The sequence below is a fragment of the Triticum urartu genome, chromosome 6, assembly GCF_003073215.2.
Source record: "Triticum urartu cultivar G1812 chromosome 6, Tu2.1, whole genome shotgun sequence".
Classification (NCBI taxonomy): domain Eukaryota; kingdom Viridiplantae; phylum Streptophyta; class Magnoliopsida; order Poales; family Poaceae; genus Triticum; species Triticum urartu.
This window is the reverse complement of record NC_053027.1, coordinates 9,086,263-9,105,786: the sequence shown is the minus strand read 5'-3', so window position 1 is coordinate 9,105,786 and position 19,524 is coordinate 9,086,263. Positions and strand designations below refer to the sequence as shown.

The window sequence follows — 19,524 nt, the reverse complement described above, 5'->3', positions numbered from 1 at the left end:
GAGGGGAGTGTGGCCCCGAGAGCCGTCGTCGCAGCAGCAGCAGACAAAACAGTCGCCGTCGCCGCAGTCAGCAGGGCAGTCGCCGTCGCTCATGATGCTGATTGTTTCTTGTTTGTGGCTGATCTGATTCTGAGCAGCAAGGCAAAGCGATGTATGCATATATAGGTTAGAGAGATTAGAGATGAAAACGGATCCGACTCCAACAAGAGCCGCAACTCGTGTGCAACTCGTGTGATTCCATTTTCAATCATGTTCGTCTCCAAGTCGGATTGTAGCTAGCTAAGGCAGGTCTAGTGCATACTCGTGTGCAAAATTTTGAATTGAGAATGTCTGTTACCGGTCGTGTCACAAACTCGCTGTTAAATGGGATTTATACAGAAAGCTACTCTTATTGAGAGGTGCTTATGCAAAATTTGCGTCCCTCGAGGCCTCGACCCACAAACTGGTCGTGGAAAATTGATATGATCATACCGTGTGTAAAACTTGACAAGATGAGAGGTCACCTTGTGTTCTTCTTTTTTCTTTTCTTTGAAAGATAATATTTCCACCATCAGTAAACTCATTCTATTCACCTAAAAAATAAGAATTTAATTTTAGATTTAAGTATACTCATTTTTATTCAAATTAATTGCATGAGAATATCGCATTTGCATTTGAATATCTAAAAATTAAAAGTATGATACTTGCAAAGTTCAAAAGATAGGTCCATATGTATTGAATTTTTTAATATTCCTCTTCCATCGAAATTTTCACGGGAGTGGCGACACAGAGGAGAAGGTGTTTTCCTTATGTTCGAGTGTACATTTTTAATAAGTGATTTTCCGATTATTACATGGATTTTTGTAACCAAATATTTTAAATGACTCTTATCTATTATAAAGGTTCATCACCGGTACAAAGCATCCCGAACATAATAAGAATTACATTGAAGTCCATCAGCCACCGAACAATCACTACACTGCTAGGACGAGCCACCGACGCACCACTATTGCCAATCGCTTACCGAAGCTGGGCTGACCTTGTCGATGATAGTCAAAAAGTCTTCATGCATGTGCCTCTAAGGGCCATCACTCCAGAGCCACAATTGTCATTATTGAACTATTTTCTTGATCTGAACTGACACAAATAACTCGTCGCCTTGCACTCACGGCATGAAACTCTAACCTCATGCCCACAAAAATCGGCCCTACAAGGACTAGACTGAGGTACCGGGGGCCCCCTCCTCGCCGTGGGTTGCCGGAGCGGCAGACACAAGCGAGGAGAGTCTACGAGCAGCAGAGCGTGGATGGAACGGACCTTCACCCTAGCCGCCACTAGTGAGAGGGAGGAATGTAATTGTTCGTGGTTTTGTAACCGAATTGACAAAGTCAAATATCTAGAGAGTATCACTCTAGTTTTCTTTTTGAGAAGGAGTATCACTTTAGTTAAAAGAAAAGGTTTTCAAGGCCCACTACGCTCACATTTTCCGGTTCGCCCAGACACGCAACTATAGTCTTGCTCGCCGCCGCCGCTCGTTTCCCCTGGCGCCCCTATTCCTCGCATTCAGCGAGTCTAACTTCTAGACTCGCTGAAGGGGTTGAGCAAGGTGGGCCGGCCCACGCGCCCGGAAGCCATAGCCTGTTTTTTTAATATTTTTTGTTTTCGTTTTTTTGTTTATACTTTAAAATATTCTAATGTTGAACAAGTATTTTAAAAAACACTCTATAAAAATATTTGAACAAAGTTGAAAAAGTATTTTAAAATGTTGAATGAGTATTCAAAAAATGTTGAATGAGTATTTCAAATATGTTAACCAAGTATTTGAAAATGTTGAACAAGTATTTTTTAAATGTTGAACAAGTATTTGAAGAAATGTTGAGCAAGTATTTGAAAAAATATTGATCATCTATATAAAAAAATGTTGAACAAGTATTTGAAAAATGATGAACAAACGTTTGAAGAAATGTTGATCACGTATATAAAAATATTGAACAAGTATTTGAAAAATGTAAAATGAGTACTTAAAAAAATAGCATGTATATAAAAAATATTGAACCAATATTTGAAAAGTGTTGAACAAATATTTAAAAAACATGTTGAACAAGTATTTGAAAGTGTTGATCATGTATATAAAAATATTAAACAAGTTTTTGAAAAATGCTGAGAAAGTATTTCGAAAATAGCGAACAAGTATTTAAAAAATGTTGATGATGTATGTAAGAATGGAGAATGAAAAAACAAAAATAAACGGAGAAGAAAACAAAGAAAAATGAAACAACTCAAAGAAGAAAAAAGAAAAGAATGATCGGAGAAGAAAACAAAATAAGAAGGAAAGAAATAAAGAAAAACAACAAAAAAAGAACTAAAAATAAAATGGAAATAGAGAAAAATCAGCGACAAAGCAAAATAAAAAGAAAAAGAAAACTTAGAAAAAAGGAGAAGAAACAGCGGAAAAACAACTTGTTTCGACTGAAGTAAGGCCGCCTTACTAGTACATCACGAACACGAGCCTAGCCCCTAGTGTCTAGGTGCGCATTTACTGTATTTACTGTGTGCGTTTGGAGCCGGCCCATTACTGTAGACCCCTTCTGCGAGATATCTCCTGGGTCTACCTGAAGCCGAGAAATAGCTTCGCAGAGGGTTGCGCGAGCTTTTTTGATTTCTGTACAGTATTTCTATCGGTTTTGGGAACCTTCCATAAGGTTCCTGAACCAAGTTTTCTATTTTTGTATTTTTTATCTTTTTTTCTTTCTTTTTTTGTTTTTCCCATTTATTTTTTTTAGCGAAAGGACTTAGGTGCGGAGCCATCGCAGGTAGGTTAGCTTAAAGGGGTTAATCGGGACAAAGGATACAAAGAGTTTATACTGGTTCGGCCCCTCGCAACGAGGTAAAGGCTTACTCCAGTTTGGGGTTGTATTGCTTGGGTTTCGATTACCATGGAGCGAATACGCTTGACCTAGTTCTCGACTTGTTGTTTCTTGAGTTAACCCGCCGCCGGGTCACCCCTTTATATACATAGGTTGATGCCTGGCGGCTTACAGAATCCCGGCCGGCTCATACACAATGTGGCCGACTCGGTGACTAACTAAGCTTGCCTTACAATACAAGTTACACATATGGCGGTTCAGCCTCTTGGGCCTTAAGTCGCTTCTGGGTATTGGGCCTTCAATAGGCTTCCTTCATGACCCGCCATCTTCGTCTTTAAGTCGTCAATGGTATGACTCGGCCGCTCCTGGGCGGGTTATACTAATAATTATATCCCCAACAATGTATGTAACAATAATTTGGCCATGATACGACAAAAGAATTTTGCCATGGTACTCGAATTAAATTTGCCATGGTCCATAAATTAAGTATGCTATGATCCATATAGTAAGATTGCATGTTAGAGAAATAAAAAATAATTTACATGTGACGAAATGGTGGCAAACTATTTGAAACATGGCAAGTTTGCCATTGTTTTAGAAACTTGCAATGGAATAAAAAATTTAAAATTTGCCATGATATAACTAAATAAATTTGCCTTGAAGATGAAAGTAAAAATTGCCATGTATGTGAAGTAAAATTTGCCATGGCGAATAAAAAAGTGAAAAATGCCATGGCAATAAAAGTTTAAAATTTGCCATGGCAGTATAGGTAAATTTGCCATGCGAATAAGGGTAAATTTGCCATGGCAATAAAAATAAAAGGTGACATGGTGCAAAACAAAAATAGTTTGCCATGATTTAAGAATTTTTTTGCCATGGTGTGAAGTATGAATTTGCCATGAGTGAAAAAAATAGAAATGCCATGGTCATAAAAAGAAAAAGTTGCCACGGCCAAAAATAATTAATCTTGTAAACAAAAGGCATGTAGACATTTTTTCTAAAAGTTGCCATGGCAAAGCAACACATTTTGTAATATGGCTAACATTGCAAATTTGCAATGGTCAAAAAGAATCATCTATAATTCGACGAAAGTAAAAATTGCCATGGAAAAAATCGAAAGGAAAATTATGCCGTGTGTGTTAAATAATTTTGCATGGCAATAAATGTACTTTGCCATGTGAAATGAGTGAAAAATTGACATGAAAAAAAAAAGTAAAAAAAATCCACGTCGATGAATGCAAATTTGCCATGGCAAAACAAAAGTAGAAAATTGGCATGGAAAAAATTGAAAATTTTGCCCATGGCAATAAAAGTTAATTTGCCATGTTCTGTATAGATAAAAATGGTACGAAGATCAAATTGCAACACATTTGTCGTGTGACTATTCCATTATATGCTCAATGCACCTTGTAGGGCCAAATAATCCATGAATTTGAACATTGTCTCTCAATTTCAGTTGAGCTTAACCAGACACTCATGCAACTAATTCTTGCATGAAAGAAGTGCCATTTTCCCCTCCGGAATACTGAACTCTAGTGAATGCAAGCTCAAGTTTTAAATTTTCAAAAGTTATTTGTTTGTTCATCTACTAATGAAGACACCAATCCCTGGCCTGGCTCAGCAACCAAAGATGAAGAATGTTCACCGAACACATAAAAAACATGGATGCAGATGACAGGAACAGTACAAGGAAGCCCAAAAATTGATGGATAAAATGCTCCAAATCGAGATATGCCGGCGTCCATCATCAGCAGCAAATTTGCCATGCATTTATGTATATAAGATGCACACATTACAGGGATAAAAGCATCAAAAAAATTCTAAGTTGCAAAGGGCAAACAAGATGGCAGCTGGTGACGGTAAAATTGCCATGCATTGTTTCGATCATACAACTAGTACGTTTCCATCAAGCCCGCATTGGTTCAGAGAGAAGCAACTCACGATGTTGTTTCCATCAAGCCGGCAACCACATGCAGCTCCTCGACGCAGGCGATGTACGTCACGGCGCGCACAGCTTCCGGAGCTGGAGCTTCCTCACGGCGGGGACTCCCCAGCGACGAGCAGCTCGGCCGCTGCGAGCCGCAAAAGGCCTCGTCCACCTCCCAGGGCAGGACAACAGTTTGTTAGGCCCACATGTCACTGACCCAACTGCACTCTACGTTGCAGGGATACGGCGAGGAGGTGCCGCATCGTTGCACAATACTGCACCAGGACGGGGATACACACAGATACGCCTAGGATACGCGTATCTCAAAGTATCCCATTTTTCAAATTAAAATAAAGAGCAATTTTTTTTCAGAAAAACGGCTTTTTTTTAGGGAAAAGACCCTTTATTACCCAAAATCCACAGAATGTGGGATACAAATTGGATCATGTGGCTGGCCTAACCACACATGACGCCTAGGAAGTAAAGCTAGTGCGTGTTTGGCTAACTTGTGAGCTTCTACATTAGCCTCACGTCTTTCAAAAGTAAATCTACTAGTAGAAGATGGTGCCCTCACTGGTAGAAAAAGGGCCTATAGTCCCGGTTCGTAAGGGCCTTTAGTCCCGGTTCCTGAACCGGGACTAAAGGGCGCGGCCACGTGGAGCTCCACCTTTAGTCCCGGTTGGTAACACCAACCGGGACTAAAGGAAATTTTATGATTTTTATTTTGAAATTTTTTTTGAATTTTTTTTTATTTTCAAACTTCTGAATTATTTTAACCTCTAGTCTGTAATCACCACCCCTCATCACTTCTCAATTTATCCTCTAATCACCCCTCATCATTCCAAATCATCTAACTTCCCGAACGGTCACCCATCCTTCCACTCCCCTAGCCTGAGCACGCTTAACTTCCGGGTTCTATTCTCCCTCGCTCCAAGTCTGCACTTGTTGTTTTCCTGACAATAGTAAGATGTCAATTCTATTAATCTTCAGGAATTTTGCTTGAGCATGAAGTGACACATTTCACTGTTTGAGTTTGAAACTATTGTTTTAAAAAACAATAATTATTTAGTAACACTAATATTTCTTGAATAATTAGTTTGACCATTGTTTGACCATAGTTTGACCAGATTTGACCAAAATTGAAATAACTAAAATAATTATTTAGTAACACTAATATTCTAGAATAATTAGTTTGACCATTGTTTGACCACAGTTCGCCCACTTTGAATATTTTTCAATTTTTTCCACTCTAGATCTTAAAAGCCCCGTAATTTTTTTCTATTAGGTTTTTGAGGATTTTGAAAATGTTTAACGGGGTTCCCCCTGTAGGGTCTACACACTTAAGGTTCGATGACGCTAGGGTTATAGGGAATAGATGTATGTGGTTACCGAATGTTGTTCGGAGTCCCGGATGAGATCCTGGACGCCACGAGGAGTTTCGGAATGGTCCGGAGGTAAAGATTTATATATGGTAAGTCATCATACGGTCACCGGAATAATTCGGGGGTTACCGGTATTGTACTGGGACCACCGGAGGGGTTCTGGGGGTCCACCGGGAGGGTCCACCTGCCCCGGAGGGCCCTATGGGCTGTATGTGGAGAGGGACCAGCCCCTTAGTGGGTTGGGCGCCTCCCCCCTAGGGCCCATGCGCCTAGGGTTAAATTTGGATGTAACTTTTCGAGTAGATGATTTTTCATATAAAAAACTTTTTCATCCGAGTTAGTATGCAAAAGTTATGCCCATTTTTACAAATTTCAGAGAGATTGCAAATAAAGTCAAAATTCACATTTGCAAATTTTCCCAACAACTAGACCACATATCACATGAGAAACTTATTTTCTTTTTTTTGACATTTCCATTATTTTCTTTTATTTTTTTTAAAACTGAAAAGGCGATCCACGGGGGGGGGGGGGGGGGGGGGGGGGGGAGAGTTTGAAAATGAGACCTTTAGTACCGGTTCGTGGCACGAACCGGGACTAAAGGTCTCAACCCCATTAGTCCCGGTTCGTGCCTCAAACCGGGACTAAAGGTCTAATCTTTAGTCCCGGTTTGAGGCACGAACCGGGACTAAAGGTCATCGCACCCTTTAGTCCCGGTTCATGTCTTAAACCGGGACTAAAGGGCCCGAGTGAACCGGGACTAATGCCTTAGCCGCACGAACCGGGACCAATACTCACATTAGTCCCGGTTCTAGACTGAACCGGGACTAATGGGCTGAGCCGGCCTGGACCATAGCCCTGCTTTCTACTAGTGCCTTGATCTGATCTCTCTGATAATGGCTCCATAATCTCCCTGAGTACCTTTAGCAATGTCATCGATCACCTGCTTGCAGTCGGATGCGACGATATAGTGATGTTGATTAAGATCCTCCGCCAATGCAATAGCTTCACAGCATGCGATGGCTTCCAGAGTGGCTGCATCACTAACTCCGATCAACACCAAAGCTGAACTGCCCATGAATACTCCTTGGCTATCTCTGCAGATAGCTACTGCTGCACCCCCTCTCTTTGAATGAACCCCTGCGTCTACATGGATCTTTGCATAACCTGCCAGGGGGGTCTTCGGTCGAGTGTTCACAGGTGTGGTTCTCGTCGCTGCATGGTTCAGTTTCCTCGGCTTCCTCAGTACTTCCAAGTCTTGGATGTAGCGTGTTATAAAGGCCCTTATAGCATGTGGGGTCTGGAATATAGCCTCGTGTATGGCCTTTCGCCGAGATGTCCAGATGGCCCAAAGCGTCACCACCAGCAAGGTGAATTGCTCATGCGATAGTGAACCCATCATATTGAAAAGCCAGCTCTTGGCGCAGGTTTCAGTTGTAGCCAACAAAGTGCCGCAAAGATCATCGTCAACCAACGCCCATGTACACCTGGAGACGGTGCATTCAAGGAGAGAGTGGTGCCATGAATCCGCTGCGCCGCAGAACCCACAGAAGATCGTCGTTGACATGTTGCGATGTTCCCGGACATCTTTCGTCGGCAGCGACTGCTTCATGAGCCTCCACAGAAACATACGTACCTTCGATGGCACTTCCGTCTTCCACGAGGCCGACTCATATGTTGATGCAGAGCCCCGAGAACCCTCCAGCCAAGCGTCTCTCCTTTGCCTCGTCGTCCCTAACATGTTGTAGGCCGAACGGACCGTAAACTGGCCTGTTCTTTCGTGCGCCTAGCTCCAATAATCCTGCATTGGAGTCGTGCACAGTGGGATACTTAGCACAACCTTAGCATCAAAAGCCAGAAAAGTGGCATCAATCTTTTGCTTATTCCATGTGGCGCTAGTGTGATCTATCAACTCCGCTACTGTGGCCGGCGGGGTGCTTGTAAGACAACCATATGGCCTCATCATCACTCGACGAGGGAGCCAATTGTCATTCCAAATATCGATACTTTCTCCGTTGCCAATTTGCTTGATAAGGCCCAGTTTCAAAGTGTATCTTCCTTCGACAAGTGCTCGCCATCACTAGTAGGAAAAGGGGCTTTTGTTCGGGCCTGGCCAGCCCATTAGTCCCGGTTCTTCCACGAACCGGGACCAATGAATGCATTCGTCCCGGTTCGTGAGCCCAGGGGGCCGGCCGGGGCCTCGTGGGCATTGGTCCCGGTTCGTATGGACCCATTTGTCCCAGTTCCAGGCACGAACCGGGATCAATGGGCCTCGCTCCTGGCTCACAAACATAGGTCCCGGTTCTTGGCTCGAATCGGGACAGAAGGCTGGGCTTTAGTCCCGGTTACAGCCACGAACCGGGACAAATGAGCTTCCTATATATACCCCATCGACGGCGAGCAGAGCACTCCACAGTGCTCTGTTTTTTGCTGGCCGGCGAGGAAGGGCATTTGGGTGCCCTAGCTCACCTCTTATGCATGTGAGGTGTTCGATGAAATGCCCGAGCCACATTAGTTAAGCTTTCTCCTCTCGAAGCTCGACCTCAGAGCTCCATTTTTTCCGAGATTTGTCTAGGTTTAGCGGTCCGTCACGCCCCGTCTGCCGTCGATCGCCCGCGCCGATCTCGTCGCTGGCACCACCGTGGTGAGCCTCTTGTTCTTATCTTCTTTCTGAAAGAAAAAAACTTACTTTAGATAGATACTTGTCTAATTTTCTTACTTTTGACACACATAATTATATATAATGCACGCAGATGAACCGGCAATGGATGTACGGTGACAGACACACCTCCGAGTACATTAAGGGCGTGCGTAAATTTCTCGAAGTGGCTAAGGAAAACAAGCAGAATGGTTTTATGTGTTGTCCATGCCCTGATTGTGGGAATACGAGGTCTTACTCTGACAAGAAAATCCTTCACACCCACCTGCTTTATAAAGGTTCCATGCCACACTATAATGTTTGGACGATGCACGGAGAAATAGGGGTTATGATGGAAGACAACGAAGAAGAAGAGGAGGATGACAACTATGTGCCCCCTGAATACAGTGATGCTGCAACGTGGGAAGCTAAAGATCAAGAAGAACTAGACGATGTGCCCGATGATGATCTCCGTCGGGTCATTGTTGATGCAAGGGAAAATTGCGAAGTGAAAAAGAAGAAGCTGAAGTTCGATCGCATGTTAGAGGATCACAAAAAAGGGTTGTACCTCAATTGCGAAGATGGCAACACAAAGCTCGGTACCGTACTGGAATTACTGCAGTGGAAGGCAGAGAATGCTGTGCCTGACAAAGGATTTGAGAAGCTACTGAAAATATTGAAGAAGAAGCTTCCAAAGGATAATGAATTGCCCGACAGTACGTACGCAGCAAAGAAGGTCGTATGCCCTCTTGGATTGGAGGTGGAAAAGATACATGCCAACTTTCAACCTTTTCAGAGTTCATTTGTAGTGCTTTTCATTTTCAGGGTCATATAGCTAAAAAAAATCAGTAAATGCATGAAAAATAACAAATGAAGTCGGAAAGGGTTGAAAATTGATGATGTGACTTTTAATGGTGCACTTTGAGCACACAAAAAGTCTGGAGTTCAAATAAGTTCAAAAAATGAAATCCCTTTGTAACACACGAGTTTCCGTATGAAACCCTAATACTTAGAAAGATATTGTCCATTTTGTACATGAAGTGCATCCAGTTTTTGCCGTAACCCTCTCAACTTTTTAGCACATGCTATGTGGGTGAAATGATGATACCATGCCAACTTTCAACCTTTTCAGAGTTCATTTGTAGTGCTTTTCATTTTCAAGGTCATATAGCTCAAAAAAAATTAATAAATGCATGAAAAATGACAAATGAAGTCAGAAAAGGGTTGAAAATTGATGATTTGGCTGTGAATGGTGCATTTTCAATTTTTGGGTCATTTAGCTCAAATAATGAACTAATATAAAAAAGAATGATCTGGAAAACTGTTATGAAACTCTAATAGAAAAATAATAAGCTAAAAGAATTTTCATAAAACTTTTATAAACCTCTAGTATTATTGAAACTAAAATTATCAAAATATTTTCTGTTCAAAACATTATAAGCAAAAAGAATTTTCATAAAATAAATAAAAAACAAAAATAAAATAAAATAAATAAGTAGAAACAAAATAAAATAAATAAGTAGAAACAAAATAAACTTTAACAAATAAGTAGAAACAAAATAAAACAAAATAAACTTTAATAAAATAAATAAAAATAGAAACAAAAAGAATCACGGAAAAAAGGAAAAATAAACAAAATAAAATAAAATTATCAAAGTATTTTCTGTTCAAAATCATTAAAAGCAAAAGAATTTTCATAAAGACCTTTTTTGTTAGAAACTTTAATAGCAAAATTACATAATAAGTAAGTAATTAGAAACAAAATAAAATAAATAAAGCAAAAAATAAAAGAAATAAACTGGAAAAAAGCAACCTACTGTGCCACCACGGCCTGAATACGACTAGAAACCCACACATGGGCCAGGATTCAAGCCCGTAGAAGGCCCAATATAGATATAGTGTGTTTAGGCCCGAAAGCCTGCATTTGAGAGGAGCTCGAGAGGGAAGCGGGAGTGGGGCTTATAAACCACTCTCGAGCTCTCTCAGCTAGCGAGATGGGACTAAACTTCCGTGCCGCGATGCGGGCAGCACAAGGCCTTTAGTCCCGGTTGGTGCCACCAACCGGTACTAAAGGCATACATTGGTACCGGTTCGTGGCACCAACCGGTACCAATGCCCCCCCCCTTTAGTCCTGGTTCGTGACACAAACCGGGACCGTAGGCCTCAGGTTCCCGCCCTTTCGGCTGCTGAAAAGAGACATTTGGTCCCGATTCATGGCACCAACCGGGACCATAGGTGAGCATTGGTACCGGTTGGTGCCACGAACCGGTACCATTGGTTTTTCTATATAAGGTAGCACTTGTGAAAATTTCTCCAACTGCTCCCATTCCCCCAACGCCGTCAGGCCGTTCCTCCTCGTCGTCGTCGTCGCCGCCCCGAGCCCCTGCCCCGACACCGTCGCCCCACCCCTGACCCGCCGTCGACGTCGTCCTCGCCTTCGCCGTTGCCAGCCCCGAGCCGCTGCTCCCCGAGCCCTCGCCGCGCGTGTAACCCCTCCCCCACGAGCCTGCCATCCTCGTCGCCGTCATCGTCGCTGGCCTCATCGTCGTCCTCGTCACCGGCCTCGTTGTCGTCATGCCTCGAGCCCCCAGTGAGCCCCTTCCCATCCCGATCCGTGCGCTTCCGCGGCTGCCGCCGCCCTTGTGCGCTACCGCTGCCCTCCTGTATGGATGTATGTATGGATGGATGGATGGATATGCATGTATATGGATGTATGTATGTATGTATGGATGGATATGCATGTATATGGATGGATGTATGTGTATGTGTTCATAGCATTTTTATAAGTTGTATAGTTTTATTTTTGTTCAATGTTTATGGTTAGAAGAGGAGAGGAAAAAATTGTGTTGCAAAAGTTACATTTAAGGTTAGTTGATTTAGTGCATTTTAGGTTATTAGTTCTACTGTTAGTGCATTTAAAGTTAGTTTATTTTTAGTTGAACTAGTTGATTAATTAATAAAAACTACTTTATTTTACTATATATAGAAGTAGTTTATTTTTAGTAAGTACTACTTTATTTTATTTATAGTAAGTGTTTAGTAGTTGAACTAGTTGATTTAATAAAACTACTTTATTTTACTATATATAGAAGTAGTTTATTTTTAGTAAGTACTACTTTATTTTATTTATAGTAAGTGCTTAATTAGTAGTTAAACTAGTTGATTTAATAAAACTACTTTATTTTACTATAGAAGTAGTTTATTTTTAGCAAGAAAATTAATAAAATTAGTTTATTTTTTTAGTTCAAGCAATTATTCCCGCATCGACGTCGACGATGCCTATCCCGCATCCTCGTCGTCGACTCGGCGGAGGAGGCCGGCTTGATCAGAGGGGCCATGTCTGGGACTGGGCTCCGCCGGGCTGGTATTGGGAGGTGCTACCTTCCGAGGGCGTAGGTTGGTGAGGAGCCAGCCCGTCGTTGACCCGATCCTTGTTTGGTGGCGGTCGCATGGGCCAGTGATGGTGCCTAGGCTTCTGGACACCGCAGAGGTGGTACGTCACCGTGTCAGCGAGGAGGACGAGCACGTCCGTCGCTACATGGTTGCGTTGGAGCGCAGATTTGACAATATCTGACAGGTTCTTCAGGGATCTCACTGGAGTGATCCTGTGATGGTTCCTTCTCTTTGGGTGTCCACCGCCCGTGCCGATACCCGTCGGGCGCTACGGTTCTAGCTGTACTGGCGATGTTATATGTATGATAGTATTCGAGGTGTATTAGTGATAATATTCGACGATGTATGGACGCAAGAGATAATGTAGTTTTGCTTATAATTGAATGCATCCTAATTTGAATACTACTTTATTTTGCGATTTGATTTTGCTTATTGAATGCTTAAACTGGAAAACTACTCCTACTTTGAATGCTAAAATTGGAGAGCACTATGCAAGGCGTATGCATATGATTAGTTGATAGCTTATAGGGTTTTTGTTTTCGCAGAAATCTAGGAGCCCCCCTCCATCATCCCCGCCATCGTCCCCGTCACCGACCCCCTCCGACCTCGAGGTGAGACCAGCCAAATCCTTTTTTAGAAAGATAATTAAACGATATTTCGGGTTGACTTTAAGTCTGTCGAGTCTCCACCATATATGAAAGGACGAAGAAGCACGACTGTTGTCGTGGGGGTCGTTTCTCCTCTTCTCCGGGTGCTAGACCTTTGTTATGCACTAGGGGAAGAAGGAGTAACGACCATCACCGATGGTCGCAAATGTCAGAGAGGAATCAGTGAGGGAGAGTTCCACCATATATATATGAGAGGACAAAGAATCCCGACTGTTGTCGTGGGGGCCGCTTCTCCTTCGTTCCCGTGTGCTAGACATTTTGGTGTAATGCACGCGGGGACAAAGTGAGGAGCGACCATCACCGAGAGTCGAATATATACACCACGTGAGCTGAGAGTTTTCAAGAAAAGACTCGACAGACCGATAGTCAACCCGTGATGAATAATAATGATCTAATTTAGTTTTTGTAGTACATATATTTAATTGTACAAGTTTAATCTTTGAATTATGAACGTAGAAAATGTCGTCAAAAGACGACGAAAGTCTCCCGGGGGAGTGCAGCTGGTGCCACGACGATTGAGGTCTGTGCGACATGCCTCACCTGGACGATGATCGGTGCTTCGGCATTAAGCTTGAGGAGACCTTCGATGTTGAAACGGTACGCAATGACGACAAGTGTTTTTTAGTAATTAAGCATGACTACAACTATTTCAACGTGTAATTTTCATCTTTTACAACTCGAGCAGCTTATCCCATGCCATGCAAGACACTATGTCTTGGAAAGGATGGGTTTTGAAGACCATGAAAGTTTCGAAACAAAGAAAATTCACCTAAGAACTCATCATGATGTGGATTTTGAAGTAAAGCTGTACAATTCTGAGAGCATAACCCATTTTGGTTGTAAAAAATGGAAGCACTTTGCAAGATGTATGGTTTTGATGAGGGTATGCTTGTCACCATGGATCTTGGTGATCCTGAAATCAAGCAAGACAATATGGACATTTGGGTCCTTGTTGATACGCCTCCAATTCTACCGCTATGTGAGTTTCTCAAACATAGTTATTAGCTAATTTATATTGTTTATTTCAAAATAGTTGACAGCTTATTTCCATTGACAGCTTATTTTCATTCTTCAAAGAATGTGCGGGAGATGGTAGACAAAACCCACTACACCGATGGCTCCGAATTAACTTACAAGGAGAAAAATCATCTGATCGGATTTTGTACTGACATTGAGAATTACAATATCTATAATCAAACCCCTCAACGTTATGGTCAATACGTGCCACTAGTGCATGTGTTCAACTACGGTAACTACCATGGAGATACCCTGGTAAGATTTTTTATTATTACTACATCCGTGCATCTTTTGCATACTTCTAAAACTAGTACATCATTGCTAACTATGAAGTTATTACTATGTTTTTCAACAGATAATTCCAGAGAATTGTGTGCCTCATTTGATGTATCGGAAAGGTAGCATTAATGTTTTGAACATACAGCCAGGTCATCCTACGAATCTCAACTGTCCATACCAGATTTCTAAAAGAAGTGGAGACATGCAAATCAAAGGATGGAAAAAAATATATGGACAGTCGTAAGGAGTTCCTTGGAAGTAAAAGGAAGTGAAGCGCAAGAATTAGAGACAGGATGATCTCCATTCTCCATAATGGAGAGTCAGGGTCTATTTTGTTTTATGCTATTTTACCTTAAAGAGGGTATTTAGGTCCTACCTAATACTGATGATCATGTGCTAAGAACAATTAAGTAGGGTTGGTTCGATGACTATGAGGATGATGATCGTATGACTTGTTATTAATAACGAGTAGAAGTTGTATGATGATGATTAGTAGGACTTGTTATTATGATGATGCATGATGCGAGCATGAAGAGTTATTATATATCTGTGGGTGAAATGAACATGGATTGGATTGAAGTGAAGGCAACATGCATGTGGTGCATGTCGAAAGTAGTACAATCCAAACTTGATGAAGTTAGGATTAGTATTACTTTCGACATACACCACATGTTGCCTCCCTTCAATCTAAGTCATGTTTAGGCATAGCAGTAGCAGTAGCACGGAGATAAGAGAGGACACATCTCTCTATTAGCCGCTAAAATGCTGACGCGTGGAAGCTTATTGGTCTCGGTTGGTGCTATCAACCGGGACCAAAGGCCCTCCTGCCTGGGCTCGTTAGAGCGGCCACGTGGAGACCCATCTGTCCCGGTTTGTATAAGAACCGGAACTAAAGGCCTAGGGCATTAGTAACGACCCTTTAGTCCTGGTTCTCCAACCGGGACAGATGGGCCTTATGAACCGGGGCAAATGGGCCTTTTTCTACTAGTGCATATCTGGCTTGGATGACTCCCAAGCGAAGCTTTCAGAATATTGTTATTTGGAAAGTAAATGCTCTTCATAATTCGCGCACTAAGAGAAGTAGGATCCTGTAGCATGCGCCAGACCTGCCTAGCTAACATGGCTAGGTTGAATAACTCGAAGTCTTTAAACCCCAAACCTTCCATGCTTTTTGGCTGAGTCATTGCCTTCCACGATACCCAATGCGGTTTGCGCTGGCCGTTCTTGCCCACCCACCAGAATTTTCTTATCAACGTGTTCAAATGTTCACATAGGCCCCTTGGCATTTTAAAACAGGACATGGAAAATACTGGTATGGCCTGTGCCACTGCCTTTACTAACACCTCCTTGCCTGCGGAATACATAGTTCTTTCGACCCAGCCTTGAATTTTGCTCCACAATCTGTTCTGTTACATGAGCCATACGTACGGGCCTGTTACAGCCCATCGAAAGGCCTGCTCGATGGATGAGAAAACATCCTAATCGCCTGTAATCCTCTCGCCGTCTCCTGGCAGTTGCCACATCACGAGGAATCGAAGTCTCTGCGACGCCAGTTCAAAAAAAAAAAGAAGTCTCTGCGACGCATCTAAACTCCGTCTAGGCGCCGCCAGCAGCGCCTCTCCGCTCATCTTCAAGTCTTCGTCAGTTGTCCATCTAAAGAATCTGTACGCAAGCAAGCTTCAATCTATTCCTCGCGGCTCTCTGTGTTGTTTTACCTCCATGCTTTGGATTAGGATTTAGGGAAGAACGAGGGCATCTATTTATCTATTTTTCTCAATTGTTAAGGAATGGCGTCTAGGTCAAACATTTAATCCTCTGTCGCTTGTTCTCGGACTGGGTCTAGGAGTAACAACGCTGATGATTCTGATCACCATTAATGGAAGACTATTAGATTATTTCATTGACGTCAATTTTCTCATCCTCAAAGTATTGTTAGGGGTGCTGATTTTCCATGCATTTATATATGGACATGACTAGGGAGCACCTGTTGGCTAGTTAGTATTATAGGGCACACACCCAAAAAAGGAAAGTGAAAACTCCTGAACAGTTGGCACGACAGAAAAGGAAAGGGGTATAACCGCTCCCGCACATGGCCAACAACGAATCTCCTGTGATTGTAACCGCTCCCACACACCTGCCCAGCGTGCGTCCCACGCGAACCCCTCTCCCTACCTCCCGTTCCCCTCCTTCTTCCTCCCCCTTTTTTCTCCATGGTTCTAAATTCATGGATCTAACTCTTCAAAGTTCCTACAAGGCCTAAATCCAGCAGCAGCAGCATCGCCACTCCTGCAGCAACCACCTCTGCCCCATCTTCTCCAGCCGACGGGTTAGTTCTTCCTCCTCCTCTGGCCTACAAAACATTGATGAGATTTAGGCAACTTGTGGTAAATGAATAGGCAACTTAAGAAGGAGCTTTTCTTCCATAAAACAGTGGACACAAGCGCGATTTGTGTCTCTTGCTAGGAAAATTGTCACATTTGGTGGAAGCGAGCGTGTGAATGTCTGTTGGCAACCCGTGGGTCTGTGTTTCTATTCCTTGGAGCATATTTGTTAAGGCAACTTGTCGTAAGAGTTGCGGGCAAGTATATGAATGTCTGTACGCAACATGTGGCTTTGTGTTCATTTTTACCCTAAACCATAATTGTTACGCCATCTAGGCAACTTGGCACATAAACTGCGGGCAAGTATGTGTGCATCTGTAGGCAAAACTGGTGATAAGTTAACCTGAAGACATCCGCCGCTCCCCCCCTGCATTTTTAGGCAACTTGTGGTGATGCAGGAGGCAACTAAGTGGATTTTGCGGGCAACTAAGTGGTGATGCAGAAAGTAAAGTGTGTGAATATGTGCAGAGCATGGTTACTACTTGACATAAACACCCCCAAAAAACCACCAGTACCTAAAACAACAAAAGGAGGAGAACAAATACAGGAAAAACTCCCAAGAATTGCATGCATGTATCTTCCAGCCTGCCTACAAAACTGGTAAAAAACAGAAAATTTTGCCCAGAAGGAAAGTCATATACCTGTGCAGGTGATCCTGCACCATGAAGAACACCCGAGTCTCCTATGCTTTGTAACATGCAATCTCTGTTGTAAAACATGCAAATACATACATGCTGGTTATTAAAAACTGCACAGAAAATTTAAAAACATGCTTGAGAAAAGGAAATAAATCTGAACACAGTTGTCTGAGATGATGTAGTAACCTGTAAAAAAAGATAATTCTTGAAGAGAAAGAAGTGATCATGCTTGCTTCTCTGCAAAACGCAATAAAGAGGAACTCAAGTTTCATTATAAGAAATAGGCTGGATATCACACACAAATACATAGTGTAAGAGGAACAAAAGGTTTTCCAAATGTCAAGCAAGTCACATACTTAATACTAGCAAGTGAGGCCCAAACGTCAAGCAAGTCCTACTCATCACTAGTTGCAATGCACTATGTAATGCACTCTGACTTGCCTGGTCTAGTAGTGTGGACTTGCCTAATCCCTCATTTTTAGTCCAGGTTGATGTTTAAACGACAACCATTGGGCAAGTCAAAAAGCAAAAATAAGCAACTACTTATCAATTGTTATGCAAGTTTTGTGAAAAGGGGGGAACCACACTAGTGCCAGGTTCAAAAAACCATTGATCTCGCAACTCGTACTGCACATATGGCAACTCATGCCCGCAGATCTGGCAACTCGTAGCCTCTGCTTCACAACTTCCCACCCGTGCCCCTCTCAAACATCACCAAGATAAATGTCTGACTTCAAGGTAGAGCAATGGTTTGTCGCACCCAGAAAAAATTATCGATCGCCATCAACTCACCAGACACAAAAAGGATCAAGTTGTGCTTGCAGTTATGCAAATTTTGTGAGTCAAAACTTATTTTTGCAGCCAGCTTATTAGTTTGTCGCCAAAAAAAGGAGAACGGGAAATCAAAAGCAAGTCTTCCTGTAATGTAGGCAATTTGCATATAAGTTTTAGGCAATTCCTCTTTTTTGTTGAACAAAAAAACTAACAACCACCTGCTGGGGATGCATAAAAACACATGTTGGAAAGCTCTGGGGGTTGTGTGAAGTTTACCTGGAAGTTGTCAGTGAAACATTTTTTGCTTGCGAATAAGTGGGAGCTAGAGAGCAAGTCCTGTTGTGATGTAGGCAATTTACATATAAGTTTCAGACAACTCACTTTATTTGCTGGAACAAAAAAAGGCTAACATCCAGCTACTGGGGATGCAGAAAAAACTAGGTGGAAAGCTATTGGGGATTTATGAGGTTTACCTGAAAGTGGTTGGCAAAGCTTCTTGCTTGCAAAGAGGGAAAATAAATAGCAAGTCCTGCTGGGATGTAGGCAAAATGCAAATAATTTTCAAGCAAGTGGGTTGATAGCATTTTGTGCCTGAACCACTATGAGTTTCCTCTCGCTTCTCTTCACTGCAATAAGCAAAGGATTCAGTTATGTGAGAATATTAACTGGGCTCTTGGACAGAAATAGCATGTACTTTGAATAATTATTATTGTGAATACACTTTGAAATAGTTAAGGGAGACTTACAGACAAGCCAAATCCAACCGGACCCCAACAATGACAATGCCGAGCGCATGAACTCCTCCCTAAAATAAAGGAGCCGAAATCCTTCTCGATCTGCTGCAGCGCACCTCCCTCGGGAGAGCCACCGCCTTCCGGCTGCATCGATTCCTAGAAGACGTGATGGTTCCAGACCAACACACCACATGATACAGATAATTGCAGCAACCAAAATACAGCAGGACCCCTCTGTTTCATCTCCCTGCAACAGTCAATGAAGCTGGAGCTACCAGAAGATGAAATCTCAGTGTGCGCAAATAGGACGCTGAAACTACCTCGGTCGCATCGTTGCTCTCGGATAGCGGGTTGCTGTTGTTGTAAGCCTCCTTGATGAGGTCCTCGAGAGTGTGGCCATACAGCGGGCTGATGGCGAGCTGCTTGATGAGCCCGTCCATGTAGTCCTACTGGTGCTTGCCCCAGTGCAGCTCCACCGCCTTCCTGCTCATGTAAGGCTCCAGGGCGTCCTGCAACCACGTGAAGCTGAAGCTGAAGGTGGCATCTTCTAATGGCAGTATAAACAAGTAGAATTTGGTTCAAAAAACAAAAACAAAATAAACATAACGGTTGGCAAATAGCAGTATTATATTCAGGCTTAGCTGATGACCACACCATGTCGTTAAGTACCAGCAAAGAGATGCTTATTAGTGTCACCATCAATATTGTATTCTCAGGAAGTTTGTTCCGAAGTACCCATTTCTAAACAATAATGCTATGTGATAATCCTTTGTAAAATTAATGTGATTCTGGTAGCATTATTCAGCAAGCACCGATGTGCTTCTACTTGCACACATATCTTGTACTAACA

General features: G+C 42.5%; 1 pseudogene; it reads right to left on the bottom strand.

The window, feature by feature from the left end:
* Positions 1 to 18,501: 18,501 nt before the first annotated feature.
* LOC125517335 lies at positions 18,502 to 19,165 on the bottom strand (annotated as a pseudogene).
* Between the last annotated feature and the right edge of the window lie 359 nt (positions 19,166 to 19,524).